The sequence below is a fragment of the Camelina sativa genome, chromosome 18 (assembly GCF_000633955.1).
Source record: "Camelina sativa cultivar DH55 chromosome 18, Cs, whole genome shotgun sequence".
Lineage (NCBI taxonomy): Eukaryota > Viridiplantae > Streptophyta > Magnoliopsida > Brassicales > Brassicaceae > Camelina > Camelina sativa.
The window spans coordinates 3,516,728-3,540,288 of NC_025702.1; the positions used below are offsets into that span (position 1 = coordinate 3,516,728).

The 23,561-nt window shown below is 33.3% G+C and overlaps 1 pseudogene; it reads right to left on the bottom strand.

The window, feature by feature from the left end:
- Nucleotides 1-23,561, bottom strand: part of LOC104760439 — a 71,862-nt pseudogene that overhangs the window by 23,604 nt on the left and 24,697 nt on the right.

Here is a 23,561-nt window from a genome sequence, read left to right on the forward strand (position 1 = left end):
CTCATTCGGTCGTGGCTATTTGGTACTCTCTCTGAAGAAGTCCTCAGGTATGTTCATAACATCACTACCTCTAGAACTTCAATAAGCGTAGCATTGCTACGAAATTTACTCTTCGCCGTAGTCTATGGGTTTTAGAAAAGAAAGATTTGTCATTTGCTGTGTACTGTCGTGAGTTTATAGCCATTTGTGATGCCTTGAGTTCTATTGGAAAACCCATTGATGAGTCCCTGAAAATATTCTGGTTCTTGAATGGGTTGGGTCGTGATTATGACCCAATCACGACTGTCATTCAAAGCTCTCTGAGCAAGATCTCTCCACCAAGCTTCGGTGATGTAGTCTCTGAAGTCGAAAGCTTTGACACCAAGCTTCAGCTTCGGTCCTACAGTGTTCTTGACTCGGTTACTCCACATCTTGCCTTTCATGCTCAACAAAACGGATATGGGAATCAGTCGAGAGGAGGTTATCGTGGTAGAGGAAGGTCTTCAGGTCAAAACAGAGGACATGGTGATTACTCCTCACGAGGCAGAGGATTTTATCAACATCAAACCAATCCTCAAGCAACTGGAGAAAGACCAATCTGTCAGATTTGTGGTCGAACAGGACATGTTGCGACTGACTGCTGGAACCGTTTCGATGAAAATTATCAACGTCCTGATGTAGCTCAAGTGCTCTCCTTTCTACAAATCTCTGATGGCAATGACTGGGTCACTGACTCTGGAGCTATGGCTCATGTCACCTCCTCTGCTACAAACCTGCAGACTACAACAACTTACACGGGGAATGACACAGTTCAGGTTGGAGACGAAACCTTTCTTCCTATAATTCACGTTGGCTCTACCACCATTGCTTCCACTTCAGGTAAGCTTTCATTAAATGAGGTTCTTGTCTGTCCGGACATGCAAAAGTCTATTATCTCTGTGTCTAAACTGTGTGATGACCTGCCTTGTGGTGTGTGGTTTGAATCTTATAAAGTTTGCGTTGTTGATATACCTACCCAGAAGGTGGTAGCAAAGGGTCCTCGAAGTAGTGGGTTGTATATGTTGGGGAATCAAGAATTTGTAGCTCTGTTCTCTAACCGTCAGTGCACAGCCTCTGAAGATACATGGCATCACAGACTTGGGCATTCAAATTCACAAGTTCTCCAACAACTTAAAACCAGCAAGGATATCATTACAAATAAGAGCAGCACCACCTCCATTTGTGAGCCTTGCCAGATGGGGAAGAATAGTAGGCTTCAATTTTTTTCTTCTGATTCTAGAGTTTTATGTCCCCTAGATCGAATACATTGTGATCTTTGGGGACCATCACCAGTTGTATCAAACCAAGGATTTAAGTATTATGCTGTTTGTGTGGATGATTTCTCAAGGTTTACTTGGTTCTATCAAATGAAAGCAAAATCAGAGTTTATTGCAATCTTCAAAGTTTTTCAGAAAATGGTTGAGAATCAGTTCAAGACTAAGGTCAAGGTTTTTCAGAGTGATGGGGGAGGAGAGTTTACAAGCAATCTTTTTAAACAACACTTATCAGAACATGGAATTATTCACAGAATCTCATGTCCTTACACTTCTCAGCAAAATGGGATTGCTAAAAGGAAACATAGGCATCTGGTGGAGCTTGGCCTTTCAATGATGTTTCACAGCCGTACTCTTCTTCATCACTGGGTAGAAGCCTTCTTTACAGCAAGTTTCATCTCTAATCTGCTTCCCTCTGTCACATTAAACAATTGCAGTCTCTATGAGCTACTTTTTAATCAAAAACCGAACTACAACATGTTGAGAGTGTTTGGATCTGCCTGCTATCCGTGTTTCAGACCCATGGCCAATCACAAGTTCGATCTGAAGTCTCTGCAATGTGTATTCCTGGGGTACCATACACAGTATAAAGGATACCGCTGCCTATATCCTCCAATGGGTAAAGTCTACATATCAAGACATGTAGTGTTTGATGAAAGCTGCTTTCCATTTACACAACAGTACAAGTCTCTAATTCCTGTATATCAGACTCCTCTTCTGCAAGCTTGGCAAGAAGCTTCAGTTCCTCCAACTGCAAGCTCTAATGAAGCACAATCATCATCTCCACAAGGTCATATCCCTCACAAAACAGTCCAACAAGTTCTTGTACCACATGAGACAGTCCAACAAGGAGATGATCATGAAATTAGTGAGGAGGAAAACTCAACAGAAATTGAGATCGAGAACTCTGCATCAGCGGGAGAACACCAAGAAGAGCAACAAGAGCAACAAGAGGACCAAAAAAACGAAAATAACACTCACCCTATGACAACAAGAGCAAAAGACGGCATTCACAAACCAAAAGAACCGAAAACATTACAGCTGCTCTGGCACATCCTGGTTGGAACGATGCAGCTCATGATGAGATCAGTACTATTCATATGTTGCATACATGGGATTTGGTTGAGCCTACAGAAGAAATAAACATTTTAGGGTGCAAGTGGGTGTTCAAAACCAAACTAAAACCGGACGGATCAGTTGATAAGCTTAAAGCACGTCTTGTGGCGAAAGGTTTTGATCAAGAAGAAGGATTGGATTACCTTGAAACATTCAGTCCGGTTGTACTCACTGCAACTATACGAATGGTTCTTGATGTTGCCACAGCTAAAGACTGGATGATTAAACAACTCGATGTATCAAATGCTTTTCTTCATGGAGAATTGCTATAACCAGTTTACATGCTGCAACCACCTGGTTTTGTTGATACACAAAGACCATCTCATGTCTGTCGTCTTACGAAAGCACTCTACGGACATAAGCAAGCTCTGAGAGCCTGGTTTGACACTTTTAGCAAATATTTAATCAGGTTTGGGTTCACCTGCAACAAATCAGACCCTTCTTTATTCACCTATCATAAAAATGGTAAATATCTGGTGCTACTAATGTATTTTGATGATATGCTTCTTACAGGGAATGATCAAACACTCTTAGATGATCTGCTCATCTCCCTCAACAAGCGATTCTCAATGAAAGATCTGGGAGCACCAAGCAATTTTCTTGGTATTCAAATCCAAAAGTGTTCTTTAGGTCTTTTTCTTCACCAGACAGCTTATGCATCAGACATTCTTCATCAAGCTGCAATGACTAACTGCAATCCTATGCCAACTCCACTACCACAAAACATGTACAAGCAGAGTCCTGAACTCTTCTCAGAAGTCTTGCAGGAAAGCTCCAGTATCTTACAATAACCACACCTGACATTCAATTTTCTGTAAACTTTGTGTGTCAAAGGATGCATGAACCTACGGTATTTGACTTTGCTCTTCTCAAACGCATACTCAGATACATAAAGGGAACTCTGCACATGGGTATATATTTAAAAAGAAGCTCCAACTTGTCACTCTCGACATTCTGTGATAGTGACCAAGCCGGATGTAAGAAGACACGATGCTCCACCACTGGTTTCTGTATACTTCTCAGTCCTAAGCTGATAAGTTGGTCAACAAGATGACAAGGAACAGTCTCAAATTCATCAACAGAGGCAGAATACAGAGCTTTAACGGCCACTTCTCACGAGATTACTTGGCTTTCGTTTCTTCTACGTGACTTGCAAGTCCACAACAGTTCCCTACTCCGCTCCGTTGTGACAATCTCTCTGCAGTGTACTTGCATGACAATCTCTCTGCAGTGTCTAAACACTTCGACACTGACTTTCACTACATCAGGGAGCAGGTAGCATTGTGACACATTGAAACACAGCATGTACCTGCACAATTGCAACTGACCGATGTTTTTACCAAGTCCTTACCAAAACGGGAATTTGAAGATCTAATAGTCAAACTTGGTGTTGGTGCTTCACCCACCACAAGTTTGAGGGGGAATATAAGTGATATAGGTGAAATGGATCACAAAACAGTCCAACAAGGAAGAGGCCCATCACAGAAACCCCGTCAACACTCTCAAGTGAAGACAAAGATTGTACCTGCAATTCCCCTGCTCTATAACCATTTGGTGTCTTGCAGGATAAGGATGGTGACTAGCTCTTTCCACAGCTGTCACAATGACTCATCCTATTCTAGATTGTTTCTTCTGCCTCTATATAAGACAATGTACCCTAAAACTATAATGTATCAAGAGATTATAATAAAACAGTAAAAATTTCTCAAAGTTCTCTCTTTATTTTCATATTCGGCTCCATACGGTAACGAAACAAGGTCGATACCGCCATAGGTAAGGGCTCGGCCTGTCAGAGGGATGGCATGGTTTGAGAAATTGATGTCTTGGTCTTTCAAGATCACTCAAACTAGTGCTGGAGAGTTGACCACTACGGTTAGTTTTGAACCAAGATTGAGTTTGAAGATTGGACTGTGCCTTTGAGCGAGGGTTGTGAAGTATCTGTGAACCTTCAGGTCAAGAAAGGGAAAGTTTCCGACAATAGGTAGCCCTCGCGGTCCAGGCGGTGGAGGTGGATGTGGCGAGCGTTTCAAGAAGTACCATAGAATCGATAAGATAGCTATGAGAACGAGAGTTGCGTAAGATGTGACATTAATCAATATTGTGTTTTCAGTGATGAGAGTTGAAATCGGAAACATCGTTTACATCTGTTTGTAGAAATTATGAGATGGACTTAAATTGTTTTCCATATATATAATGGTATATATAATGGTATTTGTATACGGTTGCAGTGGTACATCATCATTCATCTTCACATTTAAGTAGATGATATAATTTCATCGTTTTTTTAATCGAAATGTTCATTGTAAATATATATATATATATATATATATATATATATATATATATGTGTATGTATATTGGCAAACATGATAATGTATTTCTAAGGACCCAAATTTTGAAGCCACTCAAAAAAAACAAAACAAAATCCATGAAAAGAGAGTGTATGCAGATTATTTTTTTTGTGTGTGTACATGGTACAATACACTTTTCATGGCGTGAGTGAATGTGAGGCCTAGGCCGAAACTCTTAGTTATTCAAAAAAATAATATATATACATTTATAGATACATTTTTTGAGACATTTATAAAAAAAATCCTGAAGTTGACACTTATTTACAGACATGCCATTGACATTAAATAGTTAATTTAATAAACAAATTAATTTTAATTATATTTGATTTTTTTTATAGAAACTAAGTGTTTTAAAAGGTAACAAATATAATTGTAAATGTATACAGATTTTATTTCCTTATTTTATAAGGAGGTGAGTGAAGTGATTTTTGAAAAACTCATTTGATAAAAAGTGATTTTTAGCCTCACATAATATATTTTACTTTCACGGGTTTCGTATGATAAGTTTTTGCGGATTAAAATTTTCTAAACATGTTGCGTGATCTACCTAGCATGGCGAGTTTGGACTATAGATACAACACTAAAACTATTAGTTTATTTCATATACTATAGATTTGTAGTCATAGTTTGGAAAATTAACTTATAAATTATTTAGTATATGAACTACAAAATATTACACATACTACAACACATTAATATTCAAAAAAAAAAATTGTATATACATAAAAATATACACTAACATACCATATAGGCGGCATATACATCTGTTTAACTGAAGAAAACAAAACTAAGTGTTTTAAAATTTTATATTTTATCTAATAACAAATTTAATGTAATTAGGTTATAAACTATATAAAACATAAGAAGAAGAAAAAACTTTTTTTTAAAAATTATAAATTAATTAGATAAAATTTAATTAATTGGGAATTTGAAAACTAAATAAATTAAAAATTATTATTTAAAAAACAATAATTTATAATTTAGTTCTGCGGTGTACCGCGGGTGAAAACCTAGTATATATTATAGAACAAACTCAATCAATTAATATTTAATTGGAGGCAAATTTAATTAATTTTCAATAAAAAGGGAAAAATCCAAAAAATATTATAATGCTAAATAATTTATACAATACTGTAAAAAAAAATATTATATGGCTATATTTTACGCCCTTTTTTAAGTCAATATATTATAACCATTTTATAAAAAACATCAATCTATAAAGTAGAATTTTTTAAATTCTTAGTTCAATAACAATGAATTTCTTTAAACTTTTACATAGGATTTATAATTTTTAAACAAATCACTTAAAATGTTAGATTCAATACGCCTCTTTTACACATCTGAAAGAAAGGATCATTCAAAGAAGAAAAAAAATAAAAGAAACCTTCAACCTTGATAATGTATTTACTTGGTCATATGTGCCTTTGAAGTGGCTTTGAAAGAAAGATATCCTTGAACCTTGATGTGTATTTACTATTTACTTAGTTGTGGTATTCATTTCCAGCCTGGAATGAAGTGGCTTCTCTCGTCTTCCATCAGCTGCAATTTGCTAATTAATGTATCCAGTTGCAATCTTGGACCCAGAAGGCGAGAAGGCTAAAGCTTTAATTATACAAAAGAAAATAATTGAAACCAGAATTTTCAAACCAAACTTGAAAAGGACATCAAATTTGAAGTGAGTGAACAGTGAAGTAATAAAGATATGACTTCCTTTTGTGGAATTTCCAATTTTTCTAACAAACAATGTAAATGACTTTAAAACTTCACTGGTTAGCGGATCAACCAAATGACCGTGTGTGTCTTCCCGTATTTTAATATTTAACTAGGTGATACCCCTTGCTACAGCACGAGATTAAATATTTTGTTAGTTACTTTTTTTTTAATTTATATTTTTGTAATGTAATTTTTTATTTTGACGTATTTTCTTTGTTTATATAGCGTTTATTTGTATATTTGGGGTTATACAGTAAACTGGAAATCTTAATAGAGTAAGTAGTTTGTAGAATGTAGTTTTTCATGGAAACAAATACACCGCAATATTGGATAGTAATTTTGTAAGAGAATAGACAATCCGCAATATCATATAGTAGTTTTGTAAGAGGATAGACACACCGCAATATCTGAAATTATTTTTGTAAGAGGATGAGTTTTTCTTTATTTTGGTTTGTCGTCAAAAGAGGAGAAGTTGCTTGTTAAATTTTAGTGTGAGATATGTCAATAGTTAGGAAATCATTGTATTTATAGTGAGATTAGATATATTTAGATTATTATTTAGAAGTTAATATTTAATATATCAAATCTCAGCAAATTTGTGAAAACCCAATTTAATTTATAGTTTGATAAAAATACATGTTTTAATGGGTTTAACTCAAAAAATTTTTATATTTTAAAATTTTTAAGAGTAAAAATATTAATAATACTTAAATATTTTATAGACTTAAATATATTATAATATTTTAAACTTTCGACGGAGTTCAACTATTGATAATAATTTAAACATTCTATAAGAATTAAAAAATTTATAATTTCTTAAACTTTTTTTAAAAACGTAAATATATTATAATATGTTTACTTTTTAAAAGTTTAAATATACTCAAATATAGACCCAAATTAAACTGTTAAATTTGGATACCTGATAAATCAAACTTCCTGCTCATTTGTACTCAAAACATATTAGTCATATATTATAGTGATTATGAACCATATTCCAAAATATTTAGTCGATGTGGGATATACAGTACACAATTTATGTAAATTAGTTTACAACTTTACATATATATAATTTCTGCGTTTTTTATTATTTCTATATATACTAATCATAATTAATTACTATAATTTTGTGAAGGAAATATTGAAAAATCTAAACTAAATGTTGATTTGTTGTTTCCGTAATTATCTAACAATATAAAAGTAAATCAAATAAGTTTACATATATATACAATTTCGTATTTAATCTATTGATTATTTTTGAAGCAACAAAGTCACAATCCATAAGTATTAAAGATTTCTCATTATTATTAATATTCGTAATAATTATAGGGATTAAATATGGTAGTAGTTAATATTTGATATTACTGAAGCCATTAAATACTCGGATACCAGTTTCCTTATTTATAGGGATAATACATATGTTTGGTTGTATGAATAATTATTCTTGAATCAAACCAAATAAACGATCTGAATAGTATTAACCCGGATTACAAACGGATCCACGTGTAGATTTTTGTTCTATTACCGGGTTAAAGAGGATCCGCGTCCCGATCCGGTCGTAATTAAGTGGGCGATTAAGGGGTATAATGGTCATTTATTGAAATCAAAACTATAGGGTAATTTAATTAAATTAAGTGATTCTCTAATCATTTGTAATGAAAAACATACTAAAACAAAGTCATGGTCCAATTTGAGTCTAATGGGTACTTCTGCTTTAATAGTATAGATTCTCAAAATACTGAAACAAAATATTTATTTTATTATTATATGATTTGCAAGTTACCTTTTCCTCACCACATACCTCTACATTTATGATATGGCATGTGCAAAATCATATTGGTCATTCTTTTTGCATATATGTTTTATTTTTACTAGGGCTCAGACCCCCGCGATGTCGCGGGGGAAGTATTTTAGAGAAAAAAAAATTTAAAATTTAAAATTATACATTATGAATTTTTTTGAATGTAATAGAATAGTTTAAATACATAACTGTTACTAAAAACACAACCATCAAAATGAAAACTTATAACAAAAAATATTATGTAGAATAGACGCAATTTTGCAAAACATATTGTTTAAAGTATTATAAATATAAGATATTTTTATGAAGAATTATGGTAAAGAGTTATAATTAAAAAAAAAATCATTAGGACAAAGTGATTCTAACTGAGAATATTGAACTAATGATTGTAATGAGTAAATGTAATTTTCTATTAAATAACTATAATTAAAAATATATTTAATAATGAGTGAAACTGTATCAACGAAAAATTAAAATTAAAATACAAAACTCTTAAAAACAAAGTAAAATTAATTTTAAATATTAAAATAGTTTTTAACGAAAAGTTACGATAAATAGACACAACTGTAAATTCCTTTAATAAGTTTTATTAAATTTCTATATTACTATAATCATTTCTAAAATTTTAGTTAGACTATAGAATAACATTGAATATTAGATATTAATATTCAAATTATTTAGATTCAACATAAAACGAAAAATTTGTTTCAACAAACAATGATTTGTTTGTTATTGATGAAGAGACAAATATATAAAGATTTCAAAAGATATGACTATTTAAATAGATACACCTATTAGAACGAAAAGTTGTGATGAAAAAATATGAATAAAATAGAGTGAAAGATACAATTCTACAATGATCAAATACAACTGTTTGAGTTTAAAAAAACGAATTTTTTTACAAAAAGTACTACGAAAAGTCGTAATTGTTGTTCTCATTTATTCAGATTGTTATTATTATTTTTAAATATTAAAATATTTTTTAACAAAAAGTTACGATAAATAGACGCAATTGTAAATTCTATATTAAGTTGTATAAAATTTCTCTATTGCTATAATCATTTCTGAAATTTTAGTTAGATTATAGAATATATATTAATATTCAATTATTTAGATTCAACATAAAATGGAAATTAGCTTCAACGAACTTGTTAGTTAGTGATGAAGAGACAAATATAAAGAGAGTTCAAAAAGCATGACTATTTAAATAGATACACCTATTAGAACGAAAAGTTGGGATGAAGAAATATAAATAAAATATAGTGAAAAGACACAACTCTACAATGAACAGATACAACCGTTTCAATTAAAAAGACAACAAATAAAAACAATTTTTTTAAGAAAAAATACTACAAAAAATCACAATTGTTGTGTCCGCACTTGATTATGCCTACAAACTCATATAAACTGCTTTTAAATAAAAAGCATGTTTATTACCATATTCAAAAGTCAAATCCAAAAGCTCACTATATAATCCATCTAACTCTTGGAAAAAAACTCTAGGTATTTCATTAAAATTTTATATATAAAATTAACTAAAAGTTGTAAATTAGATTCATCATTCTAAAAGTCTTTTGTTAAATCAACAATTGGAAGAATTTCTTTACTTTTAAAAGAATGAATGCTAGAGAATAATTTAGAGAGCTGTAAAAATCGTTGAAATTGAAATTTTATATTATTTTTTGTCATGGCAAAAAAGTTCAAATAGACAAATATATATAGATTTCAAAAGATACGAATATTCGAATAGTAAATGGTTGACATTAGCCTAAGGATTGTACATCGTTGACATTTTTAGTAAATGGAACCACTATGACCTTAGCCTAAGGATTGTTGACATCGTTGACATCATCATCTTGATATCAAAAGTTGTAGTAAATGGAACCACTATGACCTTAGCCTAAGGATTGTACATCGTTGACATTTTTTTTGCGAAGAAGAAGAAGAAGAAGAAGAAGAAGAAGAATTTTAGAGAAGTTAGGATTCACTTAATAGTGGGGAAAATGAATATTTTGTTTTCAACAATATCTTGAATTATGGTATTATTGAGGTAAAAACCAAAAAACTGACGCCCATTTAAAAAAAATTGAAAAAAAAAGAGATTTTTTTTTTGGTTCCGCAATTAAAAATAAAAGTGATATGAAGTCACTAAAAAACTGATGCTAAACTACCAGTTTTATAGGAAGTTAAGAACCGATACAGTTTTGTTTGGATGTAATTAGTATAATTTAATCAGCATCACTTTTAAGTGATGTAAATCATATATCATTTTCTTAAATGATGTTAATATAAATTGATAAATATATCAATTATTGAAGTGATGTAAATTTTTATCAATATGTAAAATTGATACAAATTAATTTAGTTTTGCATCAGTTTTAATCAATTGATGGGACACAAATTAATAACGGCATTGGTTATTGCAACTGATGTTACATTTTAATTTTTCTATCAATTATAAATAAATAATTTAATATACTATCATTTAGTTTTATGATTCAATTTAAGTGATTTAACATAAGCTGTTTTTTGTAGTGCCAGGCACGTCGGTAAGATCAGTTTGCTCTGGCTCCGCTGAAACAGACAAGTCCTGCGAAATAAAACGAGCTGATCAGCTTATAATATATGTCAACAATGATATTACTTTACCAAATCAAAAATCAAAACAGATTCTTACCATGACGAGTTTTTTCAGATTTGGGCAGCTCTCAAGAAAGGCTGGTAATATTTGTAACGATGAGCTCGAGAACGCAGCCTTCAGATGAGATAGGTGATGGAATTTAGGAACTGGTTCCTGTTTTGAATAACGATGTATGACCTGCAAGAAGAAAGCAGAGGATACATATATGTGAGAATCTTTCCAATAAATAACTAAACTGTTACATATGATCATGCATTACAGAGAACATTATTTACCTCTAGAGTACGTTGAGAGATGACCATATGTCTCACAGTCGAAATACCGGTGAGAAAATCACGGACGATATATCTCTTCCTTAAATCATCAAAAGAACTGCCACCGAATTCAGTATCAAGGTCTATCTTGAGCAATGAACTCAGATTCTTTACCATGATTCGATCAAACCGCCTATCTCTAAAACTCATATGCATGAGTTTTGGAGCATCAATCTTAACCAATATAGATTTAGTAGACATCTCTAAATCAAACATTAAACGGAAGATCTTCAGAGTTGGAGAACTCACACGTAGAAGAGGCAGAGCTTGTAGACCCTCATCATGAATCCTTACCAAGGTAAGATCTTCAAGAACAGGACACCCTGAGATGAGCTTCTCCACAATCAAAGGACAACCATTACGGTACCAAACGTTTTCTAGATGCATGATCTTGAGACAAGGTAGAGAAACACTAAACTCTGCAGGGTCATTCATCCCTACGTATACAAGCTTTAAAGACACCAGTGTCTTGCTCTTATAAATGTTCATAGGCATAAAATCTTTGAGATACAGAGGATTCTTGGTCTCAACATCTAGATGTTGAATCTCTCTATCAACCGCTATGGCGATCCACTCCTTCAGTCTCTCGCTACACACATTGTATCTGCCGTGATTATTCTTAATCTTGAACTTTTGAAGGCGTGACTCACTGTTAAACTCAAGAAATCTTTCGGTGACGTTGTAGATGTTATCTCTGTAAGGAAAAGGGAAGTCATCGGAGTTTAAGTCCAGGGCCGTCTCTACCCCATGGCAGAGTAGGCAAATGCCATGGGTGCATTCCAAATATTAAAAAAATTCTTTAAGCAAAAGGGTCCAATTTTTTCAAAAAAAAAAAATTTATTAAAGGTTTCTAAATTTTTTAAGAATTTGACAGAGGTCCCATATTTGTTTAAGACAGGGCTGTTTAAGTCTAGTCCCTTCTTTTACAAGGTCCGTGATTGCTCTGTAGAGATTCTTTTTTTTTTTTAATCTAGACAATTTACTACACAATTTTGGAACATTAACTACACAATTATGGTATTCTCATTTAGTTAAAAAGATATTTTCTTTCAAATCGTGTACCAAAATTTTAGTCACCTAATTGATTGAAAAATCGAAAATCTCACTAATTACTATACTAAATTAACAAAAATCCAAAAATATTTCTTTTCAAGATTTCATTACCAAATTAATTATGGTTAATATTTCAAAAATTAGGAGAATATATCTTAAAATCTACCCTAATCGAGTAACATGTATATGTCTACCTATAAATATATGTTAGTCATCTTGGTTATAAAATAAATAACTAGATAACCCATTTATAACGCCGCGAGTATTTTTCACCCGAAACCAAATCCCTTAATTTCGGGTTATTTTGGCAAAATTGACCCGACCCGAAAACAATTTTGTACTTCTCTTTTACTTATATAGAGATGATATGATATGTGAGTTTTGGTTTATAAGAAAAAATATGGTTTATTTTTGGATTTAATAAATTAAAGGGGGTTAGGATTTAGATTTTATAATTAAACAAAATTATATGTCGGTTTGAGTTCACAAATGAGAATTAGAGTTTAGATTATACATATCGGTTTAGGTTAACAAATAAAAATTAGAGTTTAAATTTTATAACTAAACGAAGTTATATATTGGTTTGAGTTTATAAAAGAAAATTAAAGTTTAGATTTTATAATTAAACGAGATTATGTGTCAGTTTGGATTTATTTAAATTAATATATTTCAGTTTTTAGTTAATAATTTTTAAAAATATTTATTAATATCTATTTTATTTAATATGATGTGGTATTATTTGATTGGTTTAAAATTAGAAAGGTGCATGAGGGTATATATACATATACATATCTCTAGAGTAGGCTGAGAGATGATCATATGCTAGACCTTCTTTGTGTTAAAACGAGAAAGATTCTTCAAATTCTTGAATCGTTTATTTTCGTGTATATTGTCAATGTAGATTAGAGTTGTTGCTCAAGAGATAAACCATCCCTGAAACTAAATTTCTCTGGATAAAATCCTGCCAATCTTATCAATTTGGCGTTGTCAAAATCATGAATTGAGACAATTCGACTTAAAGAAGCCATATAAATAAGCAGCTCAGTGATTACGTCATTAAAGTATTAAACTCATGAAACTTATAATTAATGATGCATATTGGTTAGGTTCATTTTTGGCTTCCTTCAATCAAAAGTCTTTTTCCAACTTGAGCGTTTCAACATTGGTTTCTCACGAAAAGAAGAAACCTAAATAAAAACAAATGAATCTCATCCATAATCCCGAAGCTTCTGTTATGTAGGTTTCGCTTAGTTGATTCAACATATCTGGAACCTTCCTTTGCAAAACTATTGATAAATCCTAAATCAGTTCCAAGATAAGTAGCATTTAATTGCATACAGAACACACAATCAAATGTATGAAAGCTCTTGATTCAAGAGAAGATATAAATGTGATTTTTAATGTTCAATTCAAAAAGCATTTGTGGGTTATTCTATATGTGATTTTCTCATGAGAACAGATAATTTATACTCTAATGTTCAATGTCCTAAACTGCACCATCATGGGCTGCATGTCACTCGATGATAACTTGGGAGAATGCTTTGTGGATGTAATAAGCTTCTTGTAGCTCTCTGGCTCTAATTGATTCTTCGTAGAGGAACGTGTGAAACTTATAGTCAGTTTCTTGAGAAGCTTCTTGTAGTTCTCTGGCTCTAATTGATATTAAGACCCGTATATATGAAAAAATTATGAGAGAGTTTGCTAAAGAGTTAAGATTCTGTTAAGAAGTTAACCGATAATTTCCTGAGTTTCTTCTATCTTATTAGTGTATGTTATATGCATTCTAATTTTCTTCTCCAACAACCCGTTTTTCAGTGTGAAAAATCTAACTACAAAGACTACAACGCAATGCAAATATCATCACTATGCTCCATGAAACTGAGATTGAAATCAATGAAAGATAAGCCGTAAAAGCATATAAGATCAATTAATGGTTAAAACAATCCAAACAGAAGTAAGATGAGTACTTGCGAGAAAGCTTTGTGGATGTAAGAAGCTTGTTGTAGCTCTCTAGCTCTATAGAAATAGAAGAACATGTGAAACTTAGATAAGTTTTTTGAGGACTGGTGAATGTTGATTCCAAACCCCGTGAACCTTTGATAAGCTTAATCTGCTTTGGCTTTGGTAAAACAGGATAGTTCTGCGGAAATTATACCAACAAAAATAATAAAAACTGGTTTTAAAAAGTTGGAGTTTAACATCTGTTTACGAGCTTCAAACACACCAATGTTTAGCTCACGTAAACATACTTAGGCATGAAATATATAGCACCACAAGGCTTTTCGTCCAAACATCTAGATGTTGAACTCCACTCCGAGACTCTCTTTTCAATGTAATGGTAAAGTTGTTTCATTAAGGGTGAAGAAGAATACTATCAGAAACAATCCTGAGTACATAAAACTAAATTATTAAACTTAGATTATGCAAAGAAAAAAAGAACTAAGTCAATCAAAGACAAGTTGACATGTAGGAGAAAGCTTTGTGGATGTAAGAAGCTTCTTGTAGTTCTCTAGCTCTTGGTTGGTTACAGAAGGATGTGTGAAACTTAGAGTCAGTTTCTTGAGGACTGCTGAATTCTCAAGAATGTAATTCACTAGTTTGATCCCACTTTTTTCCTTCATTATCAGTCTGTTAATCTTAACATACTCCAGCGTCGATATCAAACACTGAGGCACATTGGTGAGATCATCAGAAAGGTTTTTCCTGAAATCGATTTGCTTTTGCTTCCATGGAACAACAAAATATTTTCGCTCTGACTTCCAGAAAAACTCCAGCCTAGTTTCATTTTGTTTCTCTGGCTTCATTAAATCAGAAAAGTCAAAGGTAAGAACTTCAAGAAGAGGCGAGGCTGAGACGAGCTTCTTTATGATCACAAGACCACCTTGACTCTCGTAATAAATGTTTTCTAGATGCATCATCTTGAGTTTAGGTAGAGAAGCAACAAACTTGGTATTCTCAAGCCCTACGTTTGCAAGATTTAATGACACCAATGTCTTGCTGACATAAACATACTTAGGCATGAAATTGATGGCACCCTGAGGCATTATTTCGCACATATTGGCCTCTAGGTGTTGAACTCTGCGATGGATCACTTCGGCCATCAAATCCATGACTCCATTGTTACTGTCCTTGGAATCATGATACCTTACCTTCTTCTTTTCTTGAGAAAAATCGAGAAAAGTTATCTCTTTCATTCCTTTGAAATAATTATAATCCATGGTTATGTTGAAATTTTGCAGGCATGATCCACGGTTAAGCTTCAGAAATCTACGCATCACCCTCCACATGGCTTCTTGTCGAAGAGAGACCTTAACGGTGGTTAAGTCCAATACGGAAACCTTTAGCCAGAGAAATTCCCATCTCTTCGATAAGACGCTTGTCTTAACCGAAACGCTGATGGAGAGGTACGAGAGTATGTGAGCTAGCAAAGAATCTGGCAATGCGCTGATTCTATCAAACTCCATTCCTAGATTAAAACCTAATCCTGAGGCGATGAGTTTCTCTACTTTGTCGACAAAGTCTAGGTTTGGAAAATGAAAACTAACCTTCCAAGAGATATTCTTTAGGGCGTTGAGTTTCCCAAATGTATACCAAAAGGTAGAAGTCGGTTAAACGTACAAAGAAAGCTAGGTAACAAAGATTAGGGTTTTTTAGGTGGAAGTTTCACAAACAGGCTTGTTGTTTCGGCCCAAAAGCCCACTAGAGAAAAAGCTTCTCTTTCGAATCGGGCTTGTCTTTGCCCTCACTAGGGATGTCAGACGGGCAGAACGGACCGACTGCGACGGTCCTGCTTTTCTTCTGATCCGCTGCGGATCGGTCCGCCATGGGCAGCGGACGACATATCACTGCCCATACCCACCCCGCATTAATTTGCGGACTATCGGGCATGCCCGCGGGCATTGAGAACCATACTATCAATATGTGTCGTTCTTGTGTCTGTTCTTATCATCTCTGTTTCACATTCGTTTATTAAGTTGTACTCTTAATCCTTAAGGAATTTTCTCATGTGACTTGAGAGTTTTGACCCAAGAAGAAGTGTAATCCCTCATTCTTTATTTTTTTTGAAACACGATCACCACATTTTTGCTGTACCAAGAGAAAAGAATAAACACACACATTTAATAAACGAACTGTATTTTCTCTCTTCATCGGTGGCTTTTGCTGCAGCCTGCATTTACTTTAATTTGACTTATGTCACTCATCATTGATGTTCATCATGAAAACCATAAACAACAACAAAAACCAATAGTCGATCATGAAGCATTGGATAACTGAAGATGTTTAAACTTGAATTTAAATCAAAGACGTACTAAACAGAAACATTAAACCAATGTATTAAACTGAAATAGAAAGCTTAAAACAGAAATCTCAAGGTTAAGATGTCTCTTCATCATCAAGCTTCATCATCAACAATTGATTGGAAAGAAGGTAATGTCTCATCTTCATCAAATTCTTCATCCTCCTCTACATATGGCAAAGTAATAGAAAAAAGTCAAGGAAAATATATATCTCTTAAAAGTTACACAAGCAATACCAAATTGTGAAAATTGTATGCTTACCATTTTCATATGCTTCAAAACCTTTTAACCAATTGCGGCAGCATATTAGTGCTTGAACATTTTTTGGGAGAAGACGGCTTATGTACTTGTTCAAAACTCGAGTTCCAATACTAAAAGAAGATTCAGATGCTACTATTGTGATTGGTATACTAAGGAGATCGCAAGCCATTGATGCCAGTTCTCCATACCGTTGAGAGTTCTCTTTCCAATATTTTAAAATATCTAAACTCTCATACTCTATCATGTCTATTGGCGAATCATCTAGATACATTTCCAAAGAAGACTTTCCACTAGTAACAACAGTTTGTTTGCGGAAGTTAATAAAATCATGCAAATGATTAAAACAAGACCAAAAACATTTTGTAAGAAAATCTGCAAATGTATAAAACAAAAAGAAACTGTAACTAAATCAGAAAAAAAATTTAGACATCTATACACATTTCTCAAACCAAAACTTAAAAACCAATAGCATAAGAGACTGAGAACTTACATCATAGTTGCCAAAACTCCCTTTTTTTCCTTCATTCTCATCAGTTTTCTGATTAGTTTCACGAGACTTTGTAGAAGATGATGTGAAAATGGACTTATTCTCATAAGATTCAAAAAGAGTAGTAAGCTTACCACTCAAATGTTTAATCTTTATCTCAGCTGAACCCTTCTCGTTCTTTTCAAAACAATACTTTACCAGTGTTAGCTTCAACCTTGGATCAAACACTGTAGTCATTGCAAAGACATCACTAACCTCTTCCCAATACTTATCAAACCTTTCTCTCATTGGGACAATCATACTTCTGATGACTTCATCTTGATTATGTGAATTCGATATCAACCAATTGTTGATCTTCCAAACTTGCATGAAATACAAGTTTGAAGTTGGATATGTTGAACCTGAGATCAGATTAGTGATTTCATCAAAAGGCTCCAAAAACTCACAAATCTGCTTCAATCGGTGCCATTCAGCTTCTGTAGGGTGAAACTTGTAGTTTCTCCCATCAATGACTTTGAGATTACCAAAGGCAGCTCGATACTTGAGAGCCCTATCAAGCATCTTGTATGTTGAGTTCCATCTAGTTTTCACATCCATAATCAACCCCGCTTTCAAATGTAAACCAACAGCTTCAACACATTTTGCAGACAATATCTCACGTTTTTCAGAAGCTTGAACATATTTGATACTCTCTCTGATCTTTTCCAATGTATCATCTATATCTTTCAGGCCAATCTGAACAATGATGTTGAGAATATGTGTTGCGCATCGCACATGAAAATAGTCTCCTCCACACAACAAATCATTCCGCAATATAAGCTGAGATTTCAGAATCTCTTGTGTTGTGTCATTGTTAGTAGCATTGTCTAACGTGATGGAAAACACTTTTTTCTCAATTCCCCAATCCTTCCACTTCTCTAGAATCTCCATTGCTATGTGCACACCTGAATGTGGTGGCGGAAAAGCATAGAACGCAATAATCTTGCTGTTTAATTTCCAGTTTCTGTCAACATAATGTGTTGTTAGACACATGTAGCCCTCATGAGTGATTGCAGTCCACAAATTAGAAGTGAAGCTAATCCTCCATGGAAGGTGAGATAATTCTCTCTTCAAATTCTCTGTCTCATTCTCATAGAACTTGTAAACATCTGCTACAGCTGTGTTCCGGCTAATAAACTTCACATTTGCGTTCAAATACTTCCAAACTGATCTAACTCTCTCATATTCAACATAGGAAAATGGGAGATCATGCTGAATGATACACTTAGCTACCATTTCACGAAAAACCATATGATCAATCTTCCTAGCTTGTAATCTTGCCTCAGAGTTGAGCATCACCTTACTAATATCAGCATTACCAAGCAGAACCTTACATGCTTTCATATGATGGTTGTAAGAATTTGTACCATTCTTATGTGAATCATATGCATAGTCCCTCTTGCAGTGATTGCATTGCGCTCTATCTTCAAGTTTTCCATTAATAGTCTTCTTAATCAATGTAAAATTCTTCCAGCAATCTGCATACTGCTTTTTCTTCTTCGGTTATGTTGATGTTTTCTTTCCTCTTACTTTCTCTCCTTCGACATCCTCATCATCATCATCATCATCATCATCATCATCATCATCATCATCATCATCATCATCATCATCATCATCATCAACATCAATATCAATTGCTGCTCTTTTACCAGATTTTGATGATTGTTCTCCATGCTTTCTCTTCTTTGGTTCTCTTGATGTTCTCTTTCCTTTGTCTTCTTCGACATCATCATCATCAATATTAATTGCTGCTCTTTCATGAGATTTAGATGACTCTGTTGCTGCTCTCTCAAACATACGACGTTCGTTTGCAGCATTTTCAGCATCTATGATTCTTTGAGACTCTACATCTATTGATGATGGCAGATCACCATAATCATGTGAATCCTTTTAAAAAATAAAACCAATGATTAATGTTAAAACTCTGTTAATGTTTGCTGAAACCACAAGAAGAAGAGTGGAAGAAGAATGGGTGCACGGTGATGACAGATGCTTGGTCTAACAGAGGAGAAGTATCATGAATCTATGTGTTAATTGCAAAGGAGGTACAATGTTTCGCTCTTGTAAAGATAGTTCAGATGAGGCTCATACAGGTGGATATATTTTTGAGTATGTCAAAGGCTGCATTGAAGAGATTGGTGAAGAGAATGTAGTTCAAGTGGTTATTGATAATGCTGCTAACAATATGGATGTCGCAAGAATGATGAAAGAGATCAAGCCGAGTATATTTTGGACATCATGTGGGACTCGCTCCATCAGTTTGATGCTTGAAAGCATATCGAAACTCACAAGGTTCAAAGGCAAAATTCAGATGGCGAAAGACTTCACAATCTTCATATATGCTCATCATAAGACATTGGCGTTGATGAGAACATTCACAAATAGGACAAACATTGTGAGACCTGGTGTTACTAGATTTGCATCATCATTTCTTACTTTGCAAAGTCTCTTGGACAAGAGGGATCAACTAGCAGGCATGTTTTCTAGTGGTGAGTGGAGAAACTGCAAATGGTTGAAACATTCCAAAGGAATCAAGGCATTTAACACAATTATGAGTGTTAAATTTTGGAATGGGGTGATAATGTGCTTGAAAGTTTTTGGACCATTGGTCAAGCTGCTTCGACTTGTTGATGGAGATAAGAAGCCTACAATGGGATTTCTGCATGGAGAACTGATAGAAGCAAAGAAACAGATCAGTGATGGATTAAAACATGTGGAAAAAAATGTTAAGCCGATATTGAGTATCATTGAAGAAAAGATTAAGGGTCGACTTGACAATCCTTTGCATCTGGCAGGTTATTTGTGGAACCCATACTACTTCTATAAAGATTCAAGCCAAGCCTCCAGTGATGAGGTATCAAATGCACTCTTTAAGTGTGTCTCTGCATTTTTTCCCATTGATGTCAACACACAATGTCAAGTCATCAACTCTGAACTGGCGATTTACAAAAACAAAGAAGGGAACTTTGGAAAACCATGGGTCATCCTAGGGTGCCAGAAAGAAGATTATGATCCAGATACTCTTCTTGCACTTATTTTTCCTATCAAATAATGTGCCTACTTTGAGAAGAAACAGAGCATGTAGTTCAAACAGAGCAAGAGCATAAACGATATATGAGTCATGAAGTCATCATCACGTTAACAACATTGCTAATCGATTATGAGTGTTAATAATCCTGCTAATCGATTATTAGTGTTAATAATCTTGCTAATCTATTATTATCGATCTCCTCATCACATTAACTACACTTATACACAAGATTGTTCACGATGACTTCATTGCTAATTATCTATTAATGTGATTTTGTTTCTCCACTGATGACTTCATTCACTCTAGCTCATTTACATTGGTTTATATTTTTACAATTTTAGTTTATTGGCGGGAAACATATGGAAATACTGTTCCTAATTTAGCAAAAAATGGCTAAGAGTATTTTGGCTTTGACTACAAGTTCATCCGGATGTAAATGAATTTGGAGTACATTGGAAGGGGTTAGACTTTATTTTGCTCTAATTTTCAATTACCTTGATTTTTATGCATATAGTTCAATGGTTCACTTTATTTATATTGATGCCTACTATTATATGTAGGTACATACAAAGAAACGAAACAGACTTGTTGTAAGTCGAATGAAAAATCTTGTGTATGTCCAATTCAATTTAAGATTGATGAACCAAAGGAAGATACAAAAGGAGAATAATGTTGATATATTGGTTGCGAATCATGCTTCTAATTCTCAATCATGGTTAGTTGATGGGATTTCCAATGATGGAGAGGACTCACAATTCGATTTACAAGGTGATATAGGTGAAGAAGAACCATTTCGATCAACAATTGATGATGCAGATCAAATTAGAGAGTTAGCTGACGAAGATGATTTCATATCCGACAATGAAGAAGAACTTGATGATATTGATTGCGAGTCTGACGATGACCAGATTCTACAAGTCGACGAAGAAGAAAAACTTGAAGATTAAAATTGGTTTATTTTTCTGTTTTCGTTTTGCTATTTCAATTATTGAGTTTTAGACTACTTGGTTTGACAATTCATCAGTATTTTTGACAATTTAAGGTTGATACTATTGGTTTGACAATTTTATGAGTATTTATGCAAAGATTTTGATATTTATTTTGTTTTTTTTATTATATATATATTTAATTATTTATATATAATAGATTTATAATTTATCATATCTATATATATTTTTGGTAAAATATATTTACCATATATATCCTGCATATATAGCCGCGTATACAGCTATACACTAAACGATGGTGCACCGTCCGGCTAGCGCCTAGCGGATTTCAGAACATTGATTAAACGTCAAGACACGTTAGTAATGTCCAATTGCTCTGGCTCATCTGTAACAGAATAGTCCTGCCAAATAAACAACCTGACTTTTCAATTTGTTTCAAGCAGAGTTTTACAAACACTACAAGAAAACAAGCCTTTTGCGAGGACACATTGCGACAGAGTACAGCTCTCGCAAATTTGCGATAGATTTGCGAGGAATTTACTAGGAAATAAAAAACCATAGCACATCCCTCGCAAATTTGCGAGGAATTCAGTCGTCGCAAATCCGCTGCTCATTTGCGACGCATTTACGACAAATTCGCTGGGAAGGTCCCTTTCCTCGCAAATCCATCGCAATATTGCAACGATTTTGCGAGAACAAACTCCATAGCAAATTTGCTATGGAATTGCGAGTGATTTGCGAAAGCCATAGCAAATCCATTGCAAAGTTAGGATAATAAGTTTTTATAAATATTACAAAACTTAATAGAATTATTCTGAAATACATTTGAATGTGTTCATAAGGTGAATTTACTAATTTTTAACATTATTTTGATGGTTTTTACAAATTAGATATTCAAGGTTTGCGACAAATTTGCGACTGATTTGCTAGAGCCATAGCAAATGCGTCGCAAATCCATTGCAAAGGACTCAAAACATAGCAATTCCCTCGCAAAAAAAACTTTAAACCCTTAACCCTAAACCCTAAACCCTAAAGACTTATTACATTACTATTAATGATTAAAAAAGATGAATCCAAAACTATTAATCAAAGATAGCAGTGCAACACAAAATTGTTAGAGAATTGGACAATTTGGCAAAAATTTGTCTCAATGTATTGAACATATATGTGATATAGTGTAGAACATCATCATGTTTAGAGTAAGATGCAAAATTGGACAATTTTGGAAAGTTTGATGATAGAAAAGAGTATGATGACACCATTGGACCTTATAATATACTTGAAAGTTAATTTGACTAATTTGTTACAATTATTTTGATGGTTTTTGCAAATTAGATATTCAAGGTTTGCGACAAATTTGCGACTGATTTGCTAGAGCCATAGCAAATGCGTCGCAAATCCATTGCAAAGGACTCAAAATATAGCAATTCCCTCGCAAAAAAAACTTTAAACCCTTAACCCTAAACCCTAAACCCTAAAGACTTATTACATTACTATTAATGATTAAAAAGGATGAATCCAAAACTGTTAATCAAAGATAGCAGTGCAACACAAAATTGTTAGAGAATTGGACAATTTGGCAAATATTTGTCTCAATGTATTGAACATATATGTGATATAGTGTAGAACATCATCATGTTTAGAGTAAGATGCAAAATTGGACAATTTTGGAAAGTTTGATGATAGAAAAGAGTATGATGACACCATTGGACCTTATAATATACTTGAAAGTTAATTTGACTAATTTGTTACAATTATTTTGATGGTTTTTGCAAATTAGATATTGAAGGTTTGCGACAAATTTGCGACTGATTTGCTAGAGCCATAGCAAGTTCGTCGCAAATCCATTGCAAAGGACTCAATACATAGCAATTCCCTCGCAAATAACAACCCTAATCCCTTGAACCTTAAACTTTAAGACTAATTACATTACTAATAATTATTAAATTGATATAATTCAATATTTATAATATAAGATAGGGCACTAATGACAATTGCAAATCCTAAACCCTAAAGATTTTGCGAGGGATTTGCTACGTTCCCTCGCAAATTGGTCGCAAAAAACTCTAAATAAGAAAATTTATATTAATTATTGTTTGCGATGCTTTTGCGAGGGACTCTAGTAAATCCCTCGCAAATTTTGCGTTGGAATTGCGACGCCATTAATTTCCTATATAAGTAAAAAACCTAGTTTGAGCGAAGCTCAAACCAACACCCGCA